Source organism: Harpia harpyja, chromosome 1, assembly GCF_026419915.1.
Source record: "Harpia harpyja isolate bHarHar1 chromosome 1, bHarHar1 primary haplotype, whole genome shotgun sequence".
Taxonomy (NCBI): domain Eukaryota; kingdom Metazoa; phylum Chordata; class Aves; order Accipitriformes; family Accipitridae; genus Harpia; species Harpia harpyja.
In genome coordinates this window covers 7712196-7734906 of record NC_068940.1, presented here as the reverse complement: position 1 = coordinate 7734906, position 22711 = coordinate 7712196, and the positions used below count along the sequence as shown (strand labels likewise).

Below are 22711 nucleotides of genomic sequence, written 5' to 3'. Positions count from 1 at the left end.
GAGGCAGCTGCCTTGCTGAAACCCCAGGCCTTCCCTGCATTACTGTTCCCCTTCCCACCTTCGTTCTGCCTTGCCTAATTACTGTGTGAGCTCTTCAGGGCAGTCTCTGCCACCGTGTGCCCGGCACAGTGGGGCTGTGATGTGGGTTAGGGCCCTGGGGCACTAAATGCAGTGGAAGTCATTAATAGGTCAAGAAAAAAATTGTTGAAGCGTGCGGTAAGGATGGAGAATGAGCAAAACCCTGAAAATTCCCAAATGTTTACTGGCCTGAGCTCGGAGCAAACTGTTCTTTGAAATCCAAGATCTTGGCTTAACTCTGATGTTGCTGCTTTTTCCTGACTGAGGATCAGTGGTTTCGGTCAGCCCCTCCGCTTCCCTCTTCTCTTCCCCTCTCTCCTCATCCACTGACAAATCCTCTGGATGGGACAGGGTTTTGGCTTGCAGGGGAGAGTCTCATCTCCAGCAAGGGAACTGGGCTGTCTGCTTCTCCACTGTAATTCTCTGGTCCAGCAAACCCAGAGGATTCCACTGGAGCAAACGTTTTTTGTCAATAAAGTGTTTGCTTTATTGTAGTGTCAGTGGTTCCCATATGGGATGCAGCTATTTAAAAAAAACCAGCAAACAAAAAACCCCTGTAGCTAAAACCTTTACAATGACAGCATGAAGGCAGAGGCTTCTCTAACCTAACTGGGAGTGGGGACAGGGAAGGTGCTGCATTGCAATGACTGTGTTACGTGCTGCATAAGCAGGCACTCATCTGCCGGTACCCACGAGGGAACTAATGTTCCCTTATTCCCCCATCCCTCCACTGCCAGCTAATCTGTGCCTGCCCTCTAATTTCCTGGCAACTGTTCTAATGTACAGGCTAATAATGTTTGCAGCAATCCTGGGAGACATCAGTGTGCAGGCTAGCTATGGGGTTATAGGTCCAAAGGAGGATTAATTAGGGGAATTGTGGCATCTGGAAGGGGGGAGCTTTTGAGAAGCCCTTCATCCAGGTGGTGTGAGCAGGAGTTCAGATAAGCACCCAAATATTTCTGTGAAGAACTGGAATGCCATCCCTAATTGAAGTTCAACCGCTACTAAGTCCACTTGATAATTTCTCCTCCTTTCTTCCTCAGACTATCTCTTTTGTTATTATTTCCAACTATAACTTAGTGAAAACACATTTGAAAGTAAAATTATGGATTTCTCAGGGACTCTGACCCTTAGGGGCAGCCATGGAGATACTGCAGAAGGAGCTGAGTACACAAGCTTCTGTTAATTAGAGCAGAGTGAATGATTCATAGGAAATAATTTATTCAATTAATTTAGCCTCTCTTTCTTTTGCAAATTATCTATGAAAAGTTTACAATTTTATTGCATTCAGCTGCTTGACAGCAAATGATTTCTCTGCATGTAGTTGACCTCCACGCAGTTTGAAATGTAAGCTCTGGCTTTTAGTTTTTCAGTGGACAGAGGTACTGGAGTTGGTGTTCTTCCTTGATTAAACAACTGGCTTTTAATGTGTGCCTTGAAAAACTGATGTTCATTGTTACAAATGTAGAGGTGACCCTCCATGAATATTATTAACCATAGCATAGAAATAGCTCTGCCGGCAAACCCATTTGCTAGAACAATGATCTGGAAAGTCTGTCCAGCACTTCGCCTCCTGTGTCCGACATGGTGTGTCTTTGTGAGCCTTCCCCTCTGGCGTGCTCAGGGAATTTCCACTCTTTCTCCTTCACCAGACCCGTGCAGAGTCCTTTGCTTAAGCTTATCTCCACATTGAGGCAACCTCTCCAGAATATCAATTGTCTGATCAAAGCAGCCATGAAGCACAGTTGTTAAAGTCAAAGTCATAAAATTCATTGCCAATAATCTGATGCCTACTTGCTGAAGTCCTTGTCAGCAAGGTGGATATTTATTCACCAAGAAGCATTCATGACGCTTACCATTTTTCACAGCAAGGATTATAGAATACCTCACAAGCAGCGCAAAATCCTAAATCGTACCTGTAATGCTCCTCCACCACCAAGCAGCAAACAGCCCTGCTCCCTAGCCTTGCAGCATTTCCCTTTCTCTGACTTCCACACCTGGGGTAAATTAAATTCACACGGACCTTGGGTATGGGCAACTGAATTCGTATATCTGTCTGTTCAGGTTTAGGGCAGGGTCATTGCTTCCAGTAGACTTCTGCTGCCCTGAGATGAGGGATGTGCGGCGACCCCAACCCATGGCGGGCAGGCTTTTCTTGAGATGCATCCGAGCACGTGGGTTGTAACTCTGCTCAAGGTAACATTAGTTTTGGTAACAGCTTTTCTCACTCCATCATCAAAAAACATTTTTAAAGAGCAACGGTACTGTGTGAAAATGAATGCACAGCAGCATTCTTGTAACAGGTGCGTAATATTTCAGTAATAGGCTTGTGGGATGTTTATTCACTTGCCAAATTCATTTATCAGGTATTGGATTCAAAGGATTTCCCAACAGGATATCTGCAGAGATTAGTGAGCTAGGCAAATGTGCTTTGAACAAATGCATCCTTTCATCAGGCAGTCATTTGGATAATTCCAGCATCAACATGCTCGCTGCTGGAATCGGTCAGCTGGTAATTGCATTAACCATTTTTCCGGCGGTCATATGTATCTGTTCCTTTAGATCCTACAAGGGCAAAGTTTGGCCTGCGACCTGTTAGTCAAGAGGCACCTGCCTATCCTTGCCCATACATGTGCAGTTTCAGCTAGCCCAGTGTTGCCCAAAGTAACCTTTCCTGCCTGGAAAGAGCTGCTGTATCAAAAAAACCAAAAATGTGCTGCAAGACTTTGTCAGCACAGGTTGACAATACTTTGTTTTGAAAAATAGTTGAAGAAAAATTGCCTTGAGGATGTAAGAACATTTTATTTCAAAGTATTTTAGCATAAAGTACTCCTCATTTTCATTTTCTTGTCCTTTAAAAGGTATTTTTATTTTGTTTTTAAAGTTGAAAGTAGAATGAAACTACTTTTAATGGAAGAAATTTGTCATTTGATTTGAACTTTTTTCCCCTGGAACTTTTTCTTAGGAGAAATTTTGAATGGATTGTCACTTTGATGGAGGACAGAAATTAATATTGAAATAAGAGGAATTCCCATGGCTTGAAAAGTTCAGAAGTTCAGCTTTAAGACAGCAAGTCATGCAACAGATATATTGGAACACATGTTTTATTAGCAGCTTAAAGAAGAAATAGCAAAAGTTTTGTTAGTCTTGTTCCAGCAACTAAATGGCTCATTCCTTTTCTTATCTGCTGTATCCTATAAAATTTCTGGTCTTGAACACTGCAGTGACTAATCATGGAAAAACTAATCAGCTTGGCTTATTAAATGGCCAGTTATCTCTTAATAAATGAAGTTTTTTTTTCTTTTTAGGAAGATCAGCTCCCTGCTCTATGAAAATAAGGCTCTGTTTCAGATACCTGAAGTGGAGAACCATCATTCTTTCACTGATTTTTGAAAATGTGGGTCACCATACGTAAGGTACCAAGCTTAAATCTTGTAATGACTTCAATGTGTTTTTTCTGTGCCTTGAGCTGTAGAAGTATAAACAAAACCAAGGATTTAAGGGTAGCACATGATTTTTCAAGCTGCTGTTTGCTTTATAGTCATTTTTTTGAGCCTTTTAAATTGTGGAGGGCTGAAAGACCATTTAATAAATGAACTTTGAGGTACACCAGGGCTTTCCTGGCTTATGAAACAAATCCTACCAAGTCTTCAGCGTGAAGGGAACCAGGGCCATGCAGGCAGCACAAAAGAAAGAAGGGCTTTGTGAGAAACAGAAAAGGCACAAGGAGGGTGAAAGCGTTTGCAGAACTGGGAAGGTAGCCTAACATGCTTGTGGTTTGGTTTTTTGTTTGGGTTTTTTTTTTTTGTGGGACATATTTTGTTGTTATTTGTAAAGCATAATATTTTACCGTCAGAGCAATGGTACCCTCCCAGCAATGCCCTTCCCTTGTTTGCACCCTTCGGAGGTCACTAGCTGCTCATGCAGACTACTGAGTGGAGGACTGACGTTTGCTCCCAAGTGGAGAAGATAAGCTGAATTGCTTTCTTGTGTTCATTATAACAACTCAAGAGCAGATGTCTCAGACTGTAAAGCTCAAGTTTAGTTCTGCAGGCCCTGGGAATGGTGAGGTATGATACAGATCTGTGGTTTGGGCTTGGCCTGCTCCAAGGACATGTGCCAGCTGTGTGCTCCACATCTGGATTGAAGTCCACATTCCCCAAAAAGCCCCGCTCAGAGCTCAGGGATGTTCCCAACCGCAGGCTTTTCTTGTGCTCATCTCAATGTATCAGAAATGGTGTGGGGGAGGGATAACAGCCTTCCATGCGTGGTTTTGCCATGGCGATAGCACGAACAGGTAGGACATCGCCACTTTATCTTTCCCTGCCAGACGGCTCGTGTGGGGCCACAGCATCTTGGCGTGTCCCACCTTGATTTGCCCCGGTGTCCCCAGGCTGGGCTCTGCTGGGGGACCAGGACCTTGCACCCCACATGCCCAGCCATGGGCAACTGGCAGGGGGGAAGGATGCTGGCAGGCATCCTGCTCGCCATCGTGAGCAGGCTGCTCCGGATGGTTCTGGCGTGGAAACGTCTGCATGCGGGAGCCCTTCAGCAGCAAGGAAGGGAAAGCCAGAGCACACTGCTGCTTTCTATCAGGGAGAGTTTAAAAGTGACTTGCCAGCTGACAGAAGCAGCAGCTGCAAGGAAATTTCCACACATCCCCCCCCCCTTTTTTTTTTTTTTAAATGACAGCAATGTTTTAATCAAGTTGGGCTGAGCATGAAAGTCTGAGTGGGAGGAAAAGCTGGGGAGGGGAGGAGGAGCGGAGGAATGGCTGGCTGCTGGCATATGTCTAAGCTGAGGGATGCTCTTTGCCTAGGAGGACAGTTAACCTACACAAAATGTTCTGGCTTCTTGCCCATATCAGCCACATCATGCTGCTCCAGCCTTTTGTGCCAGATCCCCGAGATGGTGACTGTCACTCCGACAGAGGGAGAGAGAAGAAGGAAAGATGGGGGGGGGACAACACACCAAACAACCCACCAAATCCAACACCGCAACCCAGTAATAAGCTTGCTGTCAAGCCCAGGTTGAGCAGCAGTATTTTTCGGGAATGAGTGCTGGTGGAAACATAGTGAGCCAGCTGTGCACTTCTGCAGAATAAATCAGGGCCAGGCTGAAGGCCTTGGAGAGTAAAGTCAGCAGAGCTCCACAGAAACAGCCCTGAATGTATGGCATTTAATAGAGAACCTGAACTCGTACAGTCTAGCCATGAGCAAACCGAGACTCGGGCTGGGATTTTTTTTTCCTGTTAAATCCAGGTGGAAGAAACATTGATTTCTAGAAAAGAAAAATTCAGAGTCAGAAATCCTTTGATGACACCTTTGTTTATACCCATAGACTTTCTTATACAAGGGATGTTATGATAGCCAGTTTACCAAAACTGCCCCTGGCCTCCGGTCAAATCTCCTGGTCTCCTTAGGCCAGGACTTTTGCCCCTCCTCCCTCACAAACTTCATCTTCTGGAGAAGGCTATTAGTTCCCACAAAGCAGCAGCTCCCTCTCCAAATTATTGTGGAAAACCAACTGATTGCTCTCTGCCCCCACACTTTGCGTGTGGGAGTTGACAGACCCATGTCATTACCCAGTCCGCAAAAAATCTTTTATTATTGACAACACAACTGCCGTTCCCAGGTTACGCCGCACAGCTCTCACGGACTTCTCCAGCACCAGTGAATTAGCTGAGCATCATCAGCGCAGAGCAAAAATGTCCTCCTTTGGCAGCAAATGGCCACAAATGTCTTCTCAGCCTCCATGGCTTGAGTTTGGAGCTGGCGGCAGTTCCCTTCTCCTCTGGGAAGCAGAGAGGAGAGACTGCCTGCGCCCCGTGAACGCTGGAGTGGGACCTGGGGGGCACAGCAGCTTCTTGAAGCACGGGGAAGTTGCAGCTGATCTGACAGCAAGTGTTCAGAAGAGAAGAGACTGCTGCAAAGCGCATCTTAATAGCTAAAAGTGGTGTGTGGCTTCTCTTTTAGACATGGCTGCTGATCTGGTAGCTTGCACTTAAACTGTGCTTTCAAGCTGCTCTCTGAAACCACTTATCTACTTCAAAAGTATTTTTAATGGAACCTGAGATTCTCCAGTAGCTTGAGTTCTAAGGAAAAACACAAAATATAACAAGATTCAGGTCAGAATACCGCATTATTCTAGGATATTTGAAAATGAGGGAAGATATCTAAGGCCATTTGAATGAAAGGACTTGAGGTGGGGAGGGTTGAGGATTATTTAATTTATTTTACTTAGACTTGTCACAGAAAAAGAAAAGCATCTAGGGACCATTAACGTGCTTTTTAAATCTGCAAAAGCTACAAATCAAGAAATCTGTTGGAAGCAAATAGACAAACAGTTGGTTTAAAGTATACATTAGGGAAGTACAGAATCACAGCTGCTCTTATTGCAACCACCACCCAACGTCTTTCCTTGAACCAGCCTGTCACGCAAGGACCACACCAGATGCCTTGCAAAAACCCTCTCCCGTGCTGGTGGGCACCGCTCCCGCAGTCTGCTTCAGCCTCCAAAGGGCAGAGAGAGTAGAGGGTGGACATGGGGGTTACAGCAAACACCTTCCAGCTGGTAGAAAGCTTTCATCTGCTCCAAATGGATGATAGGGCTGCTTAAATAAGCTGCCTATTTATCTAACATATCCTCAGGGAATTACAAGTGACACTGCTGTACCTCGGTGGAAAGGCAGCAGAAGTTGAAAAAGTAAACAGAAAAGCCTGGTGGACGGTTTTATAAAAGCTTCAGCCCTTTCTGCTTTCTTACTGTAGATCCACTGATATCTCGCTGGAGGTGAAACACCTGTGATAATCATTTGGCATGCAGATATACCTGTTGTTCAGGTGCCAGGTTTACACCTAGCATTATGTGGGACACAAAAGAAAAGTGGGGAAAAAAATAGTTTCTGTGCTTTTTGCCACTTGTTTGGGGTTTAGGTGTAAAGAATCATGAAAGGTTTTGTTTTCAGGGCTCTATTTTCTTCCTACCTCTCTACTGTTAGCAATATTATCTGTGTCAATTTTGTTGTTCAGCTGTCTCTGGTGGAAAAATTCTTGCAGGCATCAACAGTAGAGGTCCTTCAGGTTTTACCTGGGTGTTTTAGGTCTTGAACAAAGGCTCCTTTCTCTCATATCTGTTAATAAAAAATACTTCACAAAACCCTGGAGCTTTTAATAACAGTATAGATATTAGAATAGGTGGAAGATTTTAACAGAATGGGGGAATGCCCCTCAATACAACTTTTGCTGGGAGAGTGCTGCAGACAACACACCCAGCAGTCCTCTCTGTCCACCTACACCAAAAAAGCCTTTGGCAACAGAGTGGGCTGGGGTTCCTTGGGTCGTAGTGCAGAGATGTGCTTGTCCAGTGGCCTCCCTATAGCCCACCTCTATAACCGAAGGTAGGAGTGGAGAGGTCTGTAGAAAGGTGGTAGCATTTGGGAATGGCATTCATTGCACCCAGTTTGGTCTATCATATTCAATCCATGAGTTGGGCATCAAGACCAAACCAAGACCTGGTTCCAGCTGGTCAGTGGAAAGGAGCTGCTCATCCTGACGTGAACATGTCCCTGTTGTGTTAAATACCCTCCTTAGAGCAATGTGACGCACTCCCACAGGTTGCCCTCACCCTGGACATTGTGCCAGCCTAACCAGCTGGCACTGACTAGTTGCTTAATTTTGAGGTGGATGAAGTTTTAGACAGTAGGATAAATCCCATCTCTGGTTTCTGAACAGCCAAAGCAGCAATCAGTTGTTAAATAACGATGGTTTTGTCACACTGGCTTTCTAGCAAGTCCTGTGGTCAAAACAGGCTCCAGCAATTAGCTTCCCTCAGTCTCCCTCACAAAAAACATAGCACACCATTTAACAGTTAACACAGGACCTCCAGAAAGAGGTACCAATGCAAAATAAGCTTGTGTTAAATCTTGATAATTGAGTTCAACACTTAAAGTTAGACAGTGGAACAATCTGCATTTTGAACATGATGCATTTAGGTGTGGTATAAGTGTGAATGTCCCATAAGGTGGTACGCCTCCTTCAGCTGATGAAGGATACAAGATTAAAATTGCCCTCAGATGTATATGTAGCCATCCACAGAGCAGCTTCTAGACAGGTGTCACTCAAGGACAATGTCTCATGTCATTGAGACCCTGGATGTGTCTGAAGGAGGATACAGGAGCCTTGTAAAGCAGTGCAGAGCATAGCACTGCCCTCATTCTGTGAGATGACATGATGTATGTACTTGTTCAAGAAGGACCCCAGAGCATGAATGCGTCTCTGCTGATCATGTGTGCTGGGGCTGAGGTTCACATCAAGCGGGGATCTCTGCCTGAGGGTGGCTTTGGATCACACTTAGAGGCTTTAGTCTAGAGAAGGCAGGAGCTATTATTAGGAACTGGGGGGTTCATTCTGCTTGTTAAAGAAGTGTGTCAGTTATGTTGTTTCTTTTGTGATTTCATGGTTGTCTTAAAAGCTCGTTTCTTGGTGGTCATTACAAAATCAGCTGGAGCCCCAGTCCACTTCTGAGCCTTAAAACCCACCAGTGACCAGATCAGTAACTTCCTCTCAGGTCTCACTGGCTGTTTCTCCCACCAGACAGGAGGGATATTGTCAGCATCCCTGGTTCAGTCTTCAGCAAGAATGAACAAAATAAGCATCAACATCTTTGGCTCATCCCTTCCAGGTCCACACTGTGGGTGCACCAGTAATATTCTTGAGAGGGTCCCTTATTTCCTTTGGACTCCTGATACACAGCAAGAGACAAGGGAAATGTTTGCGAGGCAAATGCTTTCTGATGGGCCTGCCCCAAACTCACCAGTTACAAGCCATTTGTATGGAAATCACACTACAATTACTATCCTAGAGCCGCATCCAACCTCAGCTTCTGCCAGCAGAAGGTACAGTCTACCAGATGGCAGAAATCCTACCCAAGCACCAAGCGGTTTAAACTGCTCTTTTTGCTAGGAATTTAAATGGTCCATATGCTGAAAGTATAACGCTTGGCTGCACCCTGGCTGCCTAGCAGAGGTCTCTGCTGTCTGGGCTAAAGGGGATGAGCAATTAGCTCGTAAGAGCTAGGAGCCCGTATCCCCCCCTTATGTCCCAATATCAGACTGTGCTACAGTCATACACGTGTTAAAATGTCTGATTGTGCATCTGGAGGAGGATGGTGGTGCCTGCACTTACAGTCCGACTGTCAGTTTGGGGGGGTTGTGGCAGAGGCTTGAGAGAAAAGCAAAGACTGGGAGTGGTCGGGGTGTCCAATCTCCCCTTTTTCTCCGCTACCTGCTTCTGGGATCGGCTGGTGAAACCCCGAGCTAAGGGATTCAAAGGGCATAGTTTGTCGTGGATTTCAGAGGAGCACAAACGCTGCTCTCCGGGGGATTTGCAGCCTCTGGTTTCCAGGGTCTGGCGAAACACCTGGCAAATCCTCCCCCGGCGAGCTGCTTTGCAGCAAGCTGCACGGTGCCTGGAGCAGAAGGTCCACAGCTTTGGTTACAGGTTGCTCGCCACGGGGCAGGTAGCACGGCCCCGCTCCTTCATCATCTGGGTGATTTCATTTGGTTGCTGGAAAGGGCTTGCTTCTCCCCTGAGCAGATCCCCTACTCCAGGCGCCCTTTGTAAGTCATCTTCCAAAAATCTGCCGCCAGCCTGGCTGGCTGAAGCTGTACCCGCTCCAGGGCAGTAATGCCCTTTTTTGTGTGAAAAGGTGACCGAGCACAGTGCTTCAAGTGAAAAAGTGCCCCGCCTCGTGCAGAAATGTTAGCCCTTCTCCTGATTTATAGCCTCTTCTCCGATTCAGCCAGTCTCCCATTGCCTTTTGTGCTGGAATTGAACTCCAGCCGGATGGCTCGGAGGGCTTTGCTAAAGTAACCCCTGGAGAAAATTCCTTTCCTGGTCAGCTCGCTCTGAATTACTCTTCTGCTTAAAATGTACTCTCACTGTCCTGGCTCACTGCCTCTGGATTTATTATGTAACATTTGTCTAATTTAAATTGCGTTTTCTGTTTACGGGCCCAGTTGCCTGAAAGATCTGCTTCATCCTGAATCCTGTTACGTTGTTGTTCATTGTTCACTTTTTCTCTCTCTGGTTCTGGTACTATCAACCAACGCTGGTGTCTTGCATCTGACATCCTTATCTAAATCATTTACATACACTGAATGCATTTAAAAGATAGGGAGGTCAGATTTTTAGAAATCTTGCAAGGTCACTGCAAATAAAGCTAAGATGTAATTTGTTTTCTGCTTGTCCTTTTCATATGGAAAATTGTATTTTGATATTCATAAGGAGACTTTTATTAGCAAATATAAGAGTGCCTTGAAACAGATATTTTAATCATGCATGTAATTTTTTATGATTGTGACTATTAGTATTTAGCATGCTTGTTATCCTTGATGTTTTTTTGCCCAGAGGGTCTCCAGACGAACAAAGCAGCACATATTTTAGTAAATTATTCTCTCTGTATCTGTGAGTTATTGACCCTTTTAAAAACACTTTTTGCTAAAAATATATATATATATAAAAAATAATACAGTGTTGTTTCTAATGGGAATACACAACAAGCATTTCCCAGTGCAAATGACTCTTTCTAGCAGTTCCTCTCAGCCCTGTGTCAGACCTAGATGACTTCTAGGGAGCTCCAAGCCTGTAATAGGAACCCAAAGCTCCTTGGAGGCAACACTTTAAGTACTGCTGCTACGGTGAGCAGTAAATCAGACTTCTAAAAGGTGTTAGGCTTGTGAATACAAGTGCTCCGTAATGAGTATTTTGGGCTAGGTCCTCCAAAGAGTCTGAATCCCAGACACTGCCTCTGCAGCGGTGGGGCACTGCGGTGACATCTCCTCGCCTCCTTGTATTGGGGGGCAGGAGAAGGCAGCTCGAGCCCAAGCGGAGATTTGAGTAGCCTCGTGCTGCACAGACATCACCCCATGAAACCTTTGCCACCAACCCGGCGCAGGAGCACGCTGGGCTATTTGGTGCCCCAGCGGGGGCACGTTGTCGGAGGACAAACCCTCTTTACCCAGGTGAGGAGGAACCAGTGGTCGTTTGCTGCCAGAAAGCCCCTTAGGTACTGGCGGGTGGCCATAAATGAAAGTTGTCTGTAGGCTGCTTTTAAGCTCTGCCTGAGCACCTCTGCCCTGTGTGCAGCTGACTCTTCTAGAATCAGCTGGGTGCTCCTCATCTGTGGCCCCCCGTGTTTCAGCGGTGGGAAGACATGGTTCACGGGTTCAGTCCAGGCTCACAAACTCTCCAATTCCCCCCCAAGGCAGTTCATAGGAATCATAAAACCTTGAACTGCAGGAGGTTCAACCCCTCCTATTATGTATGAACTTGTCTCCAGTGTTTCACTGGGCTCCAGGGCAAGTTTGTTCATTGCAACAAAAATTATTTCTTTTCCCAAATACAGCAAATTGTAGGCACTCCTTAACAGTAGATATGAATCCATTTTCACAGGTATCAGGTCTTACATCTCAGCAAGTCGACTCAGTCTTCGCAGAATAAGTAGAAAAAGGGGTTGAGGTTTGGAAAGCTCCAAAGAAAATAAGTATCACATGATGGGGGAGATGAAAATCTTTCTCACATCTAGCATGCGCTGAGCTGGTATCTCCATGGCTTGTGTTACCGTACATCTCCTCACACTAATTACATCTCTGAAGCGAGGAAGTGCTGTCATTCTCACTGGATACATGGAGTCATTTGATGATGGACAGATGGGAAATCTGTAAGAAAGCTAGAAAATACTGTAGATTTCATGAGTTCTGGACTAGGAAAAGCAAGTTAGGTGGTTAAAAAGTGTTATGGATTAAAGGATAAGTCACCAGGCTAGGAGACCAGAGTGTGTTTTATCAGGGATTTATTGCATTTACTCTTTCTCAGCTTACAGTGGTGAAATAAAAATGTCAACAATTGACAAAGAAATTAAACTGATTCAATAGCTATTAACATTTTATACTCCTCAGGTGGCACTAGTCACAAAATAACCCTTGAGTAATACATGTGCTAAATATCAACAGTAAGTTTCAGTATTTGTCATCAAACATGCTTTAATACTGAGCTACCCATGCACAGAAAAATAGAAGGAGCAAGTAATGTTTGCACACGGCAAGAAGGCTAGAGATACCATGCTAAATACAAAAACAACCCTTCAGAAAACCACTCTGGTTATTAGTAAAAGAAAACTATCAGAAATTAAAAAAGCATTAAAATGAGAAAACTAGAAAAGATTGCACACTAAATGTAAAACTAAATGAAGCAGGAAAAAAAGATTTTCAGCAGATCTTTGCCAAGAACATAAAAGGTACCAGTGATGATAATGGCAGCAGAATCAGCAATAACAAATGCAACCACCTTTGATACAGGAAAAGTCAGTGAAACCAGTAGATGATCAAGAAGGAAAAGAAGTATTCAAGAGAGGCAAGGTCATTATGGAAAGAGAAGATTAATTCTTGGTCTCACTGTTCACTACTTGTGAGACAGGGTCTCACACCAGAACTGTATTTGATGCTGAGGAGCCTAAGGATCTGTCTAAAACAGAATTGTCAATAGAAGAGATTGCTGGACAAATCACAAGAACAAGACAGAAGTCATTGAAGAGTTAAAAGGGAATTCAGATATGAAATTATTCAACAACTGATTATGGTATGTAATCATTTTTTCCCCAGAATAATGGACAGTGGCAAATGTGTCACCAGTCTTTAGTAATGACTGTAGGCATTGCTGGGAACTACAGATCGGTAAATCTCCATTAAAGACCAGTCAAACTTGTAGAAACAATCATAAACAGAATTCTTGGTCACAAAAATACATACACGTTGCTGGGGAAGAACCGCACAGATTTTGTGAAGTCTTACCTTTAAAATGTATCAGAGAGACTTGGAGGAGCTAGCAACTACCTGAATATATGTGATCCAGCTGCTAAGTAATGAACTTATATCTCACAATGCTTTTGCCAAGATCTCTCACCACAAGTTTTTAAGGAAGGGAGGCTCTCATGGAGTCCACAGGGCAAGGGACATGGCAGGGTGGGGAGCTACCGGGCAGCAAATTTCTTGCTCTTGCTCTATGTACTTGTGTGGTTTCCAGCAAAGCTGGAGAATCATGAAGTGACAAATTCTGCAGAAGAGATAAAATTACTCAGGATAATAAAACATGAGACAACTTTTGAGGGAGAATATCAAAGAAGTCTACAAATTTGGGAGTGATGTGGAGAAGGCAAATGGGGAATGATGATTCATTATTTCTGTCAGTACAAGACCCATGAGGTACCCAATGAAAACTATGAAGCAGCAAGACTGAAATAAGCAAAAGCAATTTTTGCCATAATAAATATAAACTCTTAAACTGTGGTACTCACTGCCGCTGGCCATGGCCAATGTCAACCAAAACCAGGTTCAAAAACAGATTAGGCAACTCAGGGCTATCAGTGACGAAGACACGCTGGCCTGAATGAATTTCAGGTCAGACTCAGTCTGGCAGTTTCAATACCCTGTGGAAAAAAAGTCATGTTGCTGATGGTACGAAATGGTACTGCTTGTATTAAAGTATTCATATATTTAAAATGTGTCCTTAGATGGTGAAGTGAGCTGTCAGAGTTTTGTTCTTGGCACAGTTGGTCAGAAAAATTGCAAAAGAACTATATTGCCATCAGAAATCAAAACACTTTGCAAAAGAGGATTGCTTTCAGCAGACTCCTGGAAGAAAATCAGTGGAAAAAGTACTGACAATGTAGTGTTGAAATATCCCATTCTATTTTTTATTTTGAAACAACTTTCTGCCTTGATTTTTTTTTCACTTTGTATTAGCTTTTTTGCTACAACATAATATTAACTTTAAAAAGTCAAAGTCAAAACAGAATGTTTCAGTTTCCGTTACAACAAAACCTGTCAATCAACTTGAAATACGTTGAGGTGGGGTTTTCTAATTCCCCTTTGCTGTGAATTTCAGACTTTGGGTGTTTCATTGCAATTCAGAATAAAGTCAACTTTTGAAACGTGAAAGACCTTTAAAAAACAGGACTTCTGTTCTTTAAAACTTGGGCAAAGTGACTCCATTTTCTTTCTCTTTCAGTTAGCTCATCTGAAAGTGCTAATAAAGTTGCTGATCCATCTTTGCAAAGCCCTTTCAGATTGAGCGCTGAAGAATCACACATTTCTGTGTCTGATGCTAACATTGCGCGATCTCAAGCACCATCCCAATCCCACTGTTTTCAGCTGTGCCCCTCTTTCCCCTGGTCATTTGTTCACAAATTTCAAGGGTACAATGTATAGCATATTTCTTCTATGAGAACTGCCCATGACGTGTTTGGGGCCTTTCTTCTTCCCCTCTCTTTTTTCTTCCTGTGCCTGTCTAATGTTTTTGGGTTGCCTTTTTATTTGTGGGAGTTGTTCTCTTCTGGGATGGGGGGAGGAGTTACTTTCCTGAGGGCTATTGGATTTTCCCTTGTCCAAGATCTTTTTATGGTTAGTGGCTTATTGAGTGGAGCATGCAAACTCCTGACAGTCAGAGCAGAGCTGAATCAACTTTGGCAGGACAGTATGAGGAAGCTTACAGTGCCACTGCTTGTGCTATAAATACAAAAATAAAAGGAAGACTTCATTCCCTAAACTCTGCACATTACGTCCTCAAGTTGGGAACTCAAGCATGCCTTGTGCTGTACATTAACCATCTGCACCAGAGGGAATGTCTTCCTCATTTTGTTCCCAGGATGGAGGCATCAGGATTGCTATGAGATAGTGTGAGGCAGGAAGAGTTTTCTGGGTCCTGGAATGCCAATAAGCACTTCAAACATCTTTCTTGGTTTCTGGAGTCCCTGCATCCAGCACCCTGGAGCGTGATTTCTTTTTATAAAAAGAAAGCCTGTGCTATTTTTCATACCAATCACATGCTGTTCTAAATGGCTTAAAAGTTTCAAGGACTCCAAATGCTGAAAAACAGCTGTATGCTGATGTGAGCAGCATGTGTAAGGATGATTTAAATCTAGTTTTTATCCTATTTAACTCCCAGTGGCTTTTATGTTTTCCATAAATGGCTGAGAAAAGTTCTTGGCTGGAAAGAGCCATAAAAAAATGTAGTAAATTCTTTGTAGTCTCAACATGAGCAATTCATCATATTTTTGTTTGTTTGTTTTCTGGGATTTTGTTTGCTTTCTGTGATTTTGACATGTCTTGGATCTCTGATGAGTCTCTTGTTCCTCACTACATGCTGATCCACACTGATAAATTGTCCTTTATGCTTTGGTTTCAAGGTAGTGACCCACATCCAGAACAGAACATCCATTGCCTGGGAGGGCCACAAGGACAAGGACCACCTATGTCCTACTGAAATGTGAGTCTTCCTAAAAATCTCTCCTGTAGGATAATTATTCTCTGCAACCCAGAGGCCACAAGAGGCAGTAGGAGTCCTTAGCAAGAGTTTAGCAGATTACAAGTAGAAATTTGGGGTTTTGACTGTGCCCTGTCGGTAACTTGGGAAAGCGCTCTGTGGCACCCAACCCAGCCCAGCAGAACTGCTGACAGAGGATTCCAGGTCCTCCTGAACAGATTGTAGTGCGTGCATTCACATCACATCTCTGGGGTCAGATTTAGTGATAATTTGACTCAAACTAATATCTACATAAGGGGATTTTGCAAATTTATAATTTCCAAAGGGCACATCTGCTAATATTCTATTATAATTTCTGAACTCCATTTCTTTCATTAAGGAGCTAATTTTGTTCCCAAGAGGATCATTAGCTTTTACCCATTTTGATTAAATTAATTCATATTACCAATAGCTACCTAAGGCTTTATGAACTGGATGGGAACTTTTAGCTTTTGCTTTAACGCAGTCTCTCACCATGAGAAATCTTGTCACCTCTAATTGCATTTAGAGGAATTTAAATTCACTTCCTTTGACATTTTTTTCCAGATCTATACTGAGTAAAGTGCATGTTACGCTTTCACAATGCTCTCATTCAGCCTTCATAAAAACGTTAAGCGCGGAGGGCTCTTTGTCCAGGATTATCCCAAAATCGTTCTCGGGAGACTTGATCCCAAGAGGTATGGGATTTCCTCAGCTCCCACTGAGCTACAGAGCAGCACTATAGATTTTCTTCTCCTTATATCTGTTGCAGCAAAGCTTAGCCTTGGGCTCTTCTCCTCCACAAGTCTCCCTGGGGTTCTTACATCCAACTTCACAGCTATCTTGGGACATTTGTGCACAGGAGAGAGGAAGTGGCCGAGGGAATTACCTTGTACCTGTCACCGACACAGGGATGAGGTAACACCAGGAAAGAAGGGACCAAAGGGTGCTTGGCGTATGGCACTTGGGACAACACTCGCGCTTTTACAGAAGTAAGAGGAAATGCTGTTAGTAAATGGGCCAAACTGGGCTTCTTGGACATCTCTGGAGGCTACCACTCTCTCTGCAGCCCCTGTCAAGCAAAAGCCAACGTGCTTTCTCTTTCCCCACTGTCACGTTTAACCTCCAGGCACTGGCTATGACCATACATATATCCATTACCAGCAATTTCTTCTCAGATCCTGGTGGAGACTTGATAGCAAAGGGCAAGTGCATGTTCCTGCATTCCCCATTTCCTTCCATTTTTGCTTGGATTTGCAAAGGCTACAGCAATGTTCAATTTTCATTTCTATTGACTGTCAATGGGAATTCATCCTAGCTGGATGAAAAAAATCACCCTCCTCAGGCCTAAAATGCCACTCTGCATGTTCCTAATTGCCTTGTTATTTTTGGATGCTTAGCTTCAGCCATGGGGATTGTAGTTGATCCTTCAATTCCCTGATATTATCATTAAAACTGGTGGGTCGTGATCACAGGTAAAACCATGTGGTATAGGAAACAGGCTTTCAAAGCCCTTTACAGTGGCAACTATAAATGGCAGAAACGTGGTAAATGTTTTGCATGGGCAAAGTACAAGCAGAATCTGCATTCTCCAAATGGCACATCCTTGGAGACCATAGAGTTGCTGTTTAGAGACCTTGAATGGTCACCAAATCCAGCAGGAACTGTGGGCACTATAAATAGTACGTGCTGGGACTGATATGGCAGCACTGGAGCTGAGCAATAGTGCTGCAAAACCTCTGGAGTAAACGCAGAGATGTGAAAAAATAGGTCTGGATGCAGGGTTTGGCCCATACCATTGAAGCTACGGTAGTTACAACCGCTATTATGTGAATTCCCTTGCTGCATGTGTATTTTGCAGTGCACAAGCGGGAGGCAGCCTGCAAAGCCTTATCTGGTTGTGTGCTGATTGTGAGCTGGAGACAACACCGAGTAACAACGCAGAGAGGACGTCATTCCGAAACGGCCGGCTGCCCTGTACATACAGCACAAAGGCAGTAAACTCCTTATCTCACCATCCTATAAATCTTTGTTGACCATCTCTGTATGTGTCTCCATAAGAACATTTGATCTAATAGCCTTTTTAAAAATTTCCCTTCATTTTCCAGTATAACCCCCCAGTGAATCATTAATGTAACAAGATAAAGATCTCTAGCTAAGGAATTATTCTTATTATAAAGTTCCCAAGTTCTAGTAGCAAACCTCTCCAGGGTATATATTAAACCAAAAAGGTCCCACACAATCATTTAAATCTACAAAATTCAATTCATTTCTGACTCCCTCCAGGCACTTGTTTTATAGTTATCTAATAAAGGGGAGTTGTGGCTGTTAAATGATAAAGTCTCCAAAGGGGACGTGGGAATTCTGCACACTAGTCCCCAACATTTGCTGGGAAGCTTTATTCCTCCATCTCGCTCTCATCCCTTTTGAAAAGGAAACCTTTCAAAGTCTTGCAAAATGAATAGATGATTCTGTTTTTAAAGAAAAGCAAAGTCCATAAAATTTCCTTACATAAATGTACTGCTCGAGGATATAGGTTACAAGAAGATTAAGCACTTAATTGTTCCAGAAATTATGCGTATGCCTTCACCAAATCACTGAAACTGAAGATGGAGCAGATGCATGTCTGCTCTACTTCCTTGCTTGTGCGGGAATGTTCCCTGCGATGCTTTTTCTGCTACTTCCTCCAGTCTAGTTTTAAATTACCTGTGAAATTATCATTGGTGCAATTCTGTCGTGCGGTAATGCACATGGATTCCCTGGCAGAGAGTGTCTGATGGGGTTTTTTTTCCCATAGTTTTGAAAATAGAGGGGTAGGGATAATAAAATACTAGCTCTCCCGATTGCATCAAAAGCATAACTGTAGATGTATCGGTACCATCCACTAAACTGCACTCGAGAGACATCAGAAGCTTTTTTTACGTTTGGAAAATATATTTACATGAGGTGTTGTGTTAAAAAATGAGTTGCTTACCTGATGTTAAACACAACTTCCTACCTAACACAGACACAGGGCTAGGTCAAACTTGATACAACCACAGCCAGTTACGGTTCACCTGAGAAACCCCAGGGTTAATCATCATCAGCTAATACAGGTTTTGCAATATCCATTTTTGTCCATGCTAAGAGATTATTTATGTTCATTTTTAACTGTCTGGTAATGACTGTATTTTGCAACACACTGTATTTTCCTTACAGAGATGAGGTGCAAAAGAGAAAATTGGAGCTTCCTTCCAAAATGCAAAAAATAACCGCTCTGAGGTGGATCCACAGAGACCAGCAGAGACCCAGATTTGTTTCCAAGGAAGCTGATTCAATTTGTCCTCCCGTGCCCGCACCTTAATGCATTAAGTGTTTTTTGGGGGCTGCCACTGGAACTGAATGGTTTTTTCGGCCAAAAGCAGGCTTTGTGAGAATGTTTAAAGAAATCAATACGTGAGGTTTGTCTAAGGTTACATGTTTGTTAATGTTTTATTGATTACGCTATTGGTTGTAAATTATGTAACTTAATAAAGCTGAGGACTCTTTCTAATAAAGACAAAGAGGTTATTCCATTAGCTGGCAACTTAAGGCAAAGAAACTTAATAATATAGCACATTATAAGACCACAGCCCAGAGACTGACAAATCCAATTCATCATGGAAGTGGCTGTGATGTTGCAGACACCGGGCTATGTCCTCACACAATTAGGCAGCACAGGTCAAGTTTAAAAGAGGGCGAAGTCTGCTTTCTGAAGCTGTGACGTGGCCATAAAACATGGATGAAAACAGTGAAGTGGCCCAAAAGGACACCCGGAGCTGTTCTGGAGCCTGGGGCACCCCACACACGGTCAAGACGGCACGTGAGCCATCGCAGCCTTCTGTCGCGTGTTCATGTTGTTAGCTGAGACTTCTTTTCAGCGTTAGTTTTCCCCCAAACTGCTTCCCACATCTCCTTGGAGATGAACCTGTTTTATTTTATTTTATTTTAAAGAAAGCTGTCATCACCCAGGAGAAAAAAAAAAAATCCTGAATGTGCTTTTAAAAGGAAATGAAACAGTGAATTTCCAAGAGACTAAAGATCGCCTCTCCACAATACAATCGCATTTCCATGGCTGTGGAGGACAGATACTGCAGCTCCCCTTGGCACGTGTGGGATTGACAAGCAGTTGGTTGCAGAAGTGGGTCTAATATTTGACTTGGCTGCAGTTGCCAGGCACGGGAGTTGTTCTGAGAGCAGGAAAAAGCATCCCATGTCGGAGGATGACAGAGCACCTCCTCCAGCTGCCTCAGCAACCTGCTGCTTTTTATTTAGCTGGGAGCAGGGGCTCCAAATCCTGTCTCCCGAGCGCTGCCCAGCCCTGGTCCCCTCCCATCCGCACACAGCCCTGCCAGCACCCTCTCGGATCCAGGCTCGGTAATTAAACGCAGGTGTCAGCGAGGCCACCCGGACCACTCTTTGGGTGCTTGAAGCAACGTCAGTCCACAGGGGTTACGGCGGGCACCGCGATTTCTAATTAATATGAGCCGGGGGCTGGAGGAGCGGGTCTGCTGCAGACCTTGTTTTGGCTCCCGGACTGTCAGCATGACCATTAACTGATAACGTGGAAACCGTCTGGCAGGCGACGTGGGTCTCCCCCGCTCCGTCAGGAAGCACCAGGTGTTATTGGGAGAAAACACCTGGAATCTGTCTCTTGGGTCGATGAATTCGGGCAGCTAAAACGGACGTACTCAGGATCACCTGGTATGTTTTGCAAATGTAGGGTCTTTCAGCTCCTGTCATTAGGAGCTTTTCAGTTTCTCATCTTCCTAATTAAATCCCTTATTTTCTTAAGAAATTCAGAGATTGGAGCCAGATTCTGCTCATGGTTACATCTGTGTGAAGTCAAGGCAGTTACTAGGTGCTGCACGCACGGAGCAGGCTCCAGCATTACGGATCTGAAGCTGTGAATTATTCCCGCAGGAAGGCACATTTACATCATTGAGAATTTAAGGGGAACAGCATAACAAAATTGGCTCTGTGTGTCTGGGCTTGTTCAGTGACAGATGTGTCCTGCCCTACGGTATCCATTGCTACAAACCCACTAAGCTTGTAACAGGCATCCTAAACTGAAGTCCATCCCCACAATTAGTATCTTACCCTTTCACTAAAATCACTGCCACCTCAATCCTGGAAGAGTAACAAAAACCTCACAGCCCAAGTATTAACTCAGAAAAAAACTAAAGCTTAAAGGAAACGCCAAAATAAATAATAATAATTAAAAAATCTTAGGGACAATGATCCACTTTTATATGGCCCCGTAGTGAGGAAGAGGCTGGGCCATGCTAGCACAAGAGTGACCGTGCAGCGTGTTTCGAATGAGGCATGTCTCTTAGAGTGCACCTGTGTGCCAGTGGTAGTAGGGGTTTTTTTAAAACCAAGCAGTCGGTGAAATGATGGTCTGCCGATGCTCTGCAGGGCACAAAAGGAGCTCCAAAGCATACAACCCACATAACAGCAAATTATTCTGACTTGACCGTTACCCACAGGTAATGAAGCTAATGAGCTAACGAGGAGCTGCCAACCCACTGTTGGTCTCGAGTGGAAGATGTTGGCCTAAACCTGTTCCCATTGCAGCAAATGACAAGTTGCTCAGCTGTTAGCATGGAAACAGCCTCAAATCCTTTATTTGTCTGGTTTGGAGCCTAAATTTTGGGGGGGGGTACTAATAATGGTGGAAAGGAATGATTAAACATGAATTTAAGGTCATGTTTGCAAGCTGACTTACTGCTGCAAGAAAGGGAATCTCTCAGGTGATGGTTGTTTTTGCCACATTGCCATTAATCTGAATTGCAATGTCAGTGCTGCCAATTCAACACTGACCCTGGCCCCCATCCTGTTGCTCCTAGCTCTCTCTGGGCCTTCAGTGTCTGACTCAAAGCAAGCTGGAGAGGAGAAAAAGGGAAACCAGAAAAGCTGCTACAGCACCAGGATGAGCACACACCTCACCCAGGTGAGCTGTACTCAATCATTACATTATTCCATCTTTCTTTTGTCTTGCAGCGTGTCATGTTCCCATCTAATTATGATCTGACAGTGCAAATGCTTGGTATCATTTTAATATTTATTCCCATGAATAACCTCTCTAAAATGAAAGAATTAGTGTTTGCATGATCAAAGCCACTGTAAACCCTGTGTTCTCTGAGGTGGCAAGTGTGGTTTTATATTTGTTCCCTAAACTGCTTTGAACACTGTGGCCACTGCAAAAATAATGCATAACTATGAGTTTTCAATAACAATACAATTTCAATAACAATTCTTCACTGATGAGAAAGGAAAATGTCTGATTCGATCACAATTTTGTTACTTTTTTTTTCTTTATTCTTTAGGAGATTGTTAAATAAGCGTGAATGAGGTACAGTACCCTGGGTTTTATTGGAGGCATAAGCATCAGACTCATTCACAAAATGCTCCCCATTATTGCGTGTAACTGAAAAACAAAAGAAAATAGTCTCTTTGGGAGTTTAACATATTATTTCTTTTAAAGAGCTAATGTTGTGGGAGATAGGCAGCATTAATTCTGTGAATGCTCTTTTTAACTTGCATTATTTTTTTAATCATTTCAATCACTCAAGACCCACGTTCCTAGTTAAATGTGCTCTTTTTTTTTTTTTTTTTTTTTAATTAATGCTTACAGTCCAATGTCAGGTCGCTTTCTCTACGCATGACTTGGATACTTAGCTTTATTGCATATTGATTTATGTCATGGTGGGACCCAGCACTGTCAATCATTGTGCTAGATACTCTACAGACTTCTGACAAAGATGATGGCCCAATCTACATGATCAGAAACAACAAAAAAGCAATAAGCAGCAGCTCTCGGGCAGGGGGGGATGTGGGAAGGAGGGCAAGGCCAAGAGGACAAGTTCAGATGTTGTTACTGAGTTTTGCAGAAACCACTACCCCATTTTCCCAACACACCTTCTCGTTGTCTGTTGCATACAGCTTCTTAAAGATATAAATCACTATAAAGTGATACGGAAATAAAACTAACACTGGAGAATGCGGGGGAGGACAAAGCAGGCTCTTGATGGGAATTGTATTTTATTAAATGGCCTGTGGTAGGAAAACATTTGGAAATGACTCTTGAGGTTTCTCCTTCACTTCAGTTCTTTTGTTCTTGGGAGAAGTTGTCTCGCTGCCTTTCCAGATTTTCTTGACTCAAAGGACAAATAAGTGCTGAGGTAGCAACCAGGTACGGAGCGATGGCTGGGGCACACGGAGACCCCAGCGCAAGGGGTGTGATGCAAGTGTACTGAGGGGGTCTTTTCCCTCTC

At 43.6% G+C, this 22711-nt stretch overlaps 1 long non-coding RNA gene across 1 annotated transcript in view; it reads left to right on the top strand.

Annotated features, from left to right (window-relative positions):
* Nucleotides 1-18005, top strand: part of LOC128151961 (uncharacterized) — a 157563-nt gene extending 139558 nt beyond the window's left edge. The window contains exons 2-4 of the long non-coding RNA XR_008238508.1: nucleotides 3387-3494; nucleotides 15322-15401; nucleotides 17278-18005. This is a non-coding gene — a long non-coding RNA (uncharacterized LOC128151961). The remainder of the gene's footprint in view (nucleotides 1-3386; nucleotides 3495-15321; nucleotides 15402-17277) is intronic.
* Nucleotides 18006-22711: the final 4706 nt, after the last annotated feature.